The sequence below is a fragment of the Sceloporus undulatus genome, chromosome 1, assembly GCF_019175285.1.
Source record: "Sceloporus undulatus isolate JIND9_A2432 ecotype Alabama chromosome 1, SceUnd_v1.1, whole genome shotgun sequence".
Lineage (NCBI taxonomy): Eukaryota > Metazoa > Chordata > Lepidosauria > Squamata > Phrynosomatidae > Sceloporus > Sceloporus undulatus.
The window spans coordinates 290,421,332-290,428,431 of record NC_056522.1 but is presented as its reverse complement, the minus strand read 5'-3'; positions in this window follow the sequence as shown (position 1 = coordinate 290,428,431).

Here is a 7,100-nt window from a genome sequence, read left to right as displayed (position 1 = left end):
ATAGTCAGTTTCATGTCTAGGAGTGATATGATCAAGTGGACTACAAGTTGTGGTACTGCAAAATAAATAGAACATGGCTGGCTCACTGTTTTCTTTCACTAACATTATGCTGGAGGTAGGCCATTGTGTTTCCTTCATTAGGAATTAAGAGAACAGAAAAATCATGTTATTTTTCTCTCTGATCTCATATTCAAAGAAAACATCCATTCTCCTTCCAGAAAGTAAATGTGTATCATGGGGATTTTCTTTAGATTTATTTCATTGCACTTCCTTTGTTGGAACACTAATAGCGCCTTGGATTGATACAATGGGACACTAGCTTATCTCGTCCCCCACCCCCCTTTAGTCGGATAAAATAGTGTGGAGCTTTGCCATTTGTGCTGCCTGTACCAAGTATATTAGTTGGGAAAGTGACTTCCGAAACCTTGTTAAAGAAGGCATATTTCAAACTGATAGGTTTATAAAATTCTTCTACAGTCCCTCAGTCCCATGCCAATCCTTTTAAAATACAGGGAGAGAAATTAAAATTATATTCACTCCTTCCCATTCAGTTTAACTTCATTAATCTATCACCAGAGGCCAATTTGAAGAGACAGAGGGAGGAGTACGGAAGTTACCATTCCAAGCTCTAACATCAAAATACAATTTCTGTGGTTGGTTGCACATTTGTAATATGACTCCTTTTGATTTATTTTAGTTATTTTGACTGAGCTGAGAAAGTAACATGATGCATTCCTGCAATATTTTAATGAAGGAGCTACAAAATTGACATCTAAATCCTGGCTATTATACCCAAGATGCCAGCATTGTTGTTTCGGACTTTTTTTTTTAATAGTTTGAAAAATATGACCAAATCTTGTAAAACATTATTTGGACTGGCCTTAGTATGAAAAAAAGTTTTTAAACACATATTTTTTATAAAGCTGATATCTTCATATGAAGAGAGGCAAGTTGTTTTGGTCTGGAGCAGTGGTAATAATTTTAAATTGACCAGTTTGGGCTGCCTTATGCAGCCTTGGTATGGCTTCCAGCTGCCCGGGGGGGGGGGGGTTGTATAAACGCCACACCCCTGAAGTAGCTGGAAGCCACTCTATTTGGGCCATCTGTTTTGGGCCTATGTCTCATTTCTTGACTCAAGTCTTCAAACTAAGAGCTAACAACTGCGTTGAATGGTGGAGGTCTGTACTGCTGGTGATCCGGGTGCTACAGGGTGATGGTTTCAGGTTCTTCCATCCAAAAGCATCTGGTGCAACAATTTGAAGCAGGAACCCTGTCATAACTCTTCCTCACACCAGAGATTATTGGTGGAAGGGGACCGGGAACATCAGCCTGCTGTGTTCCAGTCACCAGCAGAACAGGTCTTAGTCATTTGAGGTCACTGCTGGCTGTTAAGGCAGGTTGGGTTGGGGCATTTGTGAACCTGCTAATAGTGATACAATTGTGAATGTGGAGTATGGGTGAATGCAGGGCAGTTACAGTCCATAACTCTTGGTTATGAATCTTTAACCACAGTGTAGGATGCCAAACATTATTTGCAAGACCATACTTTTTTGCAATAGCAAGAAACAACAATATTACTTCAAAAATTAAATAAAAACTACATATATCATTATTTTTTTTTGATGTAATGAATAAGATTTACTTCATTCTTTCAAATTGTTACTTTGGGTGGATTTTTTTGTATTTTAATTTTTAAAGCAACAACAAAAACAAAGAATTAATGGTACTGTGGCTCACGATCAATGAGCAATGACTTTTTCAGAAAAGTAATGTGAATACATTGGAAAGAATCCCGTTGGTTAGTCCCAGCTAGAACAGATTCATTCAAATAATTGTTGAATGTGAGTTAACACATATATAAATCCAATCTTCAATGACTCTATTCTAGATGGAACTAAAAATCAAATTTGGGCCATTAGCGTTTGCAGTAATGTTCTCAACCTCTGCTACTATTGTCCCAAATCCTACTAGTCCCAATTAAAATAGATCCATTAAATTAATGGATCAATAGTAAATCATCAGTTTGTAAAACTTGTTGATTTGATGAATGTACTCTTGATAAAACTAGCAAATGGAGTTAGGCCTTTGTGTATTTTTCATAGGGGTCATTCACATGTCATTTTTTGTAGCAGAATGATGCAAATAACCTCACACACTCATTCCAGTTTTTTTATTCATAGTATGAAATGGCACTGATCAGCATGTCCTCAAGTTTTTCACAGGAGCTGGCAGCTGAGACAGGGTGGAAAGTCCCCCATTGCCAGTCCTGGGCTTGGCTTTTGTGGTCTTATGCCGCTTTACTCCTGGGAAGCTGGCAGAAACCATCCTGTAGCAATTTATGAAGAGCGAAATAGGAAGAGGAGGAGTGTCTCCTCTTAAACCTTGCCAGGAGGAGCCTTGTCCCCCTGAGGAGTCAGTGATGCAAAAATAATAGTAACAACACAAGCATGAATATTAGCCTATATAAGCCTAGGAGGTATGTGTACATTGAGGCCCAGTCCAGATGTTACTGTTATTGCATTGTTAGACACCCCTGCCTGATTCATTAAAGTCTTAAAGAAATACTTCAAAAATACAAAATGGTCTCTTATCTTCCTCTGATTTTCATTGGGATTGTAATGTGCTTGATGGGAGGAGGCATAAACCCATAGTTCCCAACTTTGATCTGAACAAAAATCACTGCCACATCCTGATACGTGTCAGGAGAAAAAACTACTATCATTGGTATCCATTGGGAGGTATTCAGTGGGATCACTGTTGTGGAGGGTAAGGGTAAGCTGAAAATCACCCACTGTAATAGCAACGTGGAACTATTTTTTTTAAAGCACAGCAGTGATGGTTGCTACCCAAATAATAAAAATAATGTATGGGTTTATACTTTCTGTCACACAACTGTCTATAGAAACAAGCATAGTCTGTTGCTCAGAGATATATAAAAAATTTCTTTCAGCTGGTAGTGAGAGAATTGTTCTCCTCTAACCAAAAAACAAAACAAAACAAAACAAAAAACAAAAAGCACAGAAACTGAAGAACCACTTCTACAACTTTAAGTTATCCATCAGTGTAAAATGCTTTGGTAAACATACATCTTGACATGTGTCGTCTAGTTTTAGTGCCCATGCTATGAACAAATATGAGAAGGGCACCTTACATCACAACTGTAGACCTGCCTATTCAGAAATAATCACCTTTGAGTTCAGTGGAGTTTACTCCTAGATAAATGAACATAGGATTTCAGCTTTACTGACTGCCACAGATAGAAGGTGTGTGCCCTTTCTAAATAGCAGCCAGAAGTAATTTACCAGATGAGATTTAAACTAAAATCTGCCAGGCAGAACTAAAGCCAACTTCTAACACAGTATTTGTTTTTTTTCTCCCACAGCAGGCATCCCTGAACCAAGAAATTAATGGCTTGCCTCGGATACAAATAATACAAAGATCTTAAAGACAAACTCACAAAATATGTGAAAACAGGGCTGGAAGAGCTGGGAGGTGTAGAGGGAGAATATTGGGATTGTAAAAAAGCTAATATCAGGCAGAGTTGGACTGTTTACTCATTTTGTATTTATCCTCAACACCAGAACAAACAAAAGAGTTGTCCTTGCCTTCTCTCAGCATAATCATGTCATTTGCCTGTCTGGTACAATGCTGGGTGTATTTTTTCCAGCTTACTTTATAATTGCTTTGGGTTTTTCCCCCCCAAGCCTTCAAGAAAAATTATGAAAAAACCCAACAAAAAACCAGTTGCAACAACAACAACCACGCCACCATAGACTATGTTTGCTCTTTCATAATCTTCCTGTAAACCCTGCTATCTTCACCACCAGCTCCACTAGGCATGAACAGCCACTGTTCAAAAGAAACTAACAGCAGTCATGTCTTAAATATGAGTACAGGCAATGCTGGTTGGTGTTCTACTTCAGAACTCCTTGCAAGAAAAAAGATACCTTATGAACAAAGAAGATTCAAATAAGGCTTTTTTTTTTAATGGTAGGAGATACTGGCAGCACTGTGCAAAATACTGACCAAGATCATTTTCTCTCCCCTCCCAGAACAGAGAAATATATGTCTGAAAATTTCAAGACAATCTCTAGTCTTGTTGTTATACTACAGCCACAGACAATGTCCCTAGAAAAGATCAGTGGCTTTTCTCTTAAGCCACAACTCATGCCACAACAGAAACACTGTCCAAGATGAACAGCTGGCATTATACCAGGAATTATCTATATCACCTCTGTGGAGGAATGAATACCAAGCAGTGGGAGATAAAGCTCATTTTCTAGATAAATGTATCTGCAATGTTTGCTCCTAGTGGAACAGATCTTCCTTATGCCCAAGCTGGCATCCCCAGATGTGCTAACTACATATCTGATTATCTTCCAACCAACTTTGCCAGGGATGATGGGAGCTGTTGTCCACCACATCTAGTGAGTGCTAGGTTGTGAAGATCAGAAATGATCCCCTCCATTTGGAGGATTTTTGCAGGGCATTCATTTTTTAAAAAAATGTTTTGGGCCATTTTGTTCAGTTTTTTAAAAGACAACAACGAGGGTCTTTGGGCATCTTGGAGTTCTTTGAGGATGCAGTCTGCACTTTACCCACTCCCAATGTAAGCCATGAGAATTTTCAGGTGGGTGAATATGAGAAAAGGACACAGGTACTATTTTTAAGCAGCAACCAGACTGAATTTTGCATGAGTTAGCAGAAAAAAAAATTCAATGACAATTCTACTGGAAAAAGGCCATGCTTAGGTCCTAAGGTTTTCCATTTACGAACAGACACAAGGCTCCAACTTCCTTGTCATCCTTGGGAAAATTGTGTCCCATTTATTTTGCCAGTGCAAAAATAATGTGATGTATTACACTATTATAGGTAACAACAGATTGGTCTGTCAAGAATCTGCTTTGCTTTGCAGAAATATACCCTGACCCAGAAGGACCATAGTTATAAAATGATTTTGAAGCAGGCAGTACTTCTTCTTTCTTTCCTAGAATTCTGGATAAGGAAAATAACTCTGTGTATGGATTATAGCTTTCAGAGACTTGGAGGGAGCATCACATCCAGGAGAACCTTAATTTGTTTATTATGTTTCATGTGGACCAGCTCTGAGGTAAACCACCTTAACATTCATTAAAGGGCACCAAATCTGATATGATTTTACTTGGTTATTATTTGTTAGTATTGTAATTTTTGTACCCCAAATGAAGAAAGATGCATAAGGGACATTCCAACTTAGCTGATACTCAGCATTTTCTTCTGCTATGGCCTGGAAAAGACAAAAAGTGTCCCAGCTGGTAATCCAGTTTGTGGACTGTCTGGAAGCATAGTTGCACTTAACTCATGGATGGAGAACTTTGGTCCTGGAGATCTTTCGTATGCTACATGTAATCCTTTACACAGTATTTGCTATTCTGAATGGGACTGATAGAAGTTGAATTTTAAAAATTTCTAAAACATTTACGGGGACAAGGGCTCCCCATCCCTGATGTAAAATAATACAGGGATAACTGCTGCCTGCTGACATTGTACACACAGCAGTCTGATATTCATCATCAGGTGGGCAGTGCAAGGTAACTGCTGTTTCACCTTGATTTTTTTCTCTTAGAAAATAAATAATATGAGACACAACTTGATAACTAATTTGTTTCTAAGTGCTTAGGCACTCTGCATGAAAAAAGATTGAAATAATAAGGTTGTCGGATCTTAGGGCCTGGCTCTATTTCCCCTTTTCATATGTCATCTCCAGGCAGAAGTTGAGGATTCAAGTTGTTCACTATTGGTGGGCTCAGATCTGGGCAACAGGAGAAAGGCTATGTGCATATCACCAGCTCACCTAGTATACATGTAGCTTGATACAATTTGCAAGTCTTAAATTGATTTTTCTTCTAAAGGCTCTATAGATATTTACTTAACTCCTTCTTTGTTTCTCAGTCACTGTGGTGCAGGAATCATGCTAGATTAAGATAGATTAAATGTTCCTTATCTCATCTCCCTAAGTAAGTGAAAAGTATGAATTTCGTTTCACTTTGATCCAGGAACAGGCCCTTTAGCTAATATTTCTATCTTTTTTAAAAAAGTGAAAATATGTTCTGTCTCTGTGTTGGTTTGAATGGCATGCTGTGAGCAAGTGGTGTTGACACTTAATGTATAACACTTAATGGCATCACCAAAGACTGACCCTGGGTCTCTTGTTTTGGCCTGGAAACCTCAAGACCTGGGACAATCCTGAACTGGCAACCCTAGATTGAATCTATAATGGTATAATCAGTTGGTAAGAAACGTTTGTGGGTTGGATGACAAATTTTAATTTGGGAAGGGCCTTGTATTTCATCACAGTGCACAGAATGGGCCAAAACAAGGTGGGCAGGGTCAGATGTAATTCTTTCCAATTTGGACTTTTTCCTGTTACACTTACTAACTACAGTACAATTCTATGTACATCTTCTCAGGATGATATCCCAGTGAACCAACTGCCCTGGATACAGAACCCCTTTCTCCCACATCAGTTCCATTCACTGGAATTTCCCATCCCTAGATAATCCATGCATCAATTTCAGTGTGTCTCTCCAGAAGTTGCCTGGGGAATATAAGTTCATCTACCACCTGTCATACCCTAAAGGGGAATTTGTTAATGATGCCATTCCTGCTGAACTTTGCACAGTGCAATACACATCTTTTGATTCAGTGGTACAAGAGATCCCAAGGACTGGGGTCAGAGGAGAGCTGATAAAGTACAACATTAAGTCTGCTTTTTTTCTCCTCCTGGTTCAGCCAAAAGACTTGGAGCTACTGGGTTTCTCCTTTGAAGGAAGGTTTTCAATCGACTGTGCCCTGCTGATGGGGTGCTCAGTCTTGTGTTCTGCCTTTGAAACATTCATTATCTTCATTGAGTGAATCCTTAACCAGAGGTCAGGCCAGAGAGGCCTAAATCATTATTTGGATGATTTCATGTTCATTGGCCAGCCAGTGCAGGGCAGTGTGCATGAATGAATTTCATTCCTTAACTACAGAGCTAGGGGTTTCAGTGGCTCACAAGTGGCCCAGACACTTGTCTGGTGTTCTTAGGTAGTGAGATTGATACCATCACACAGCATTGCAGG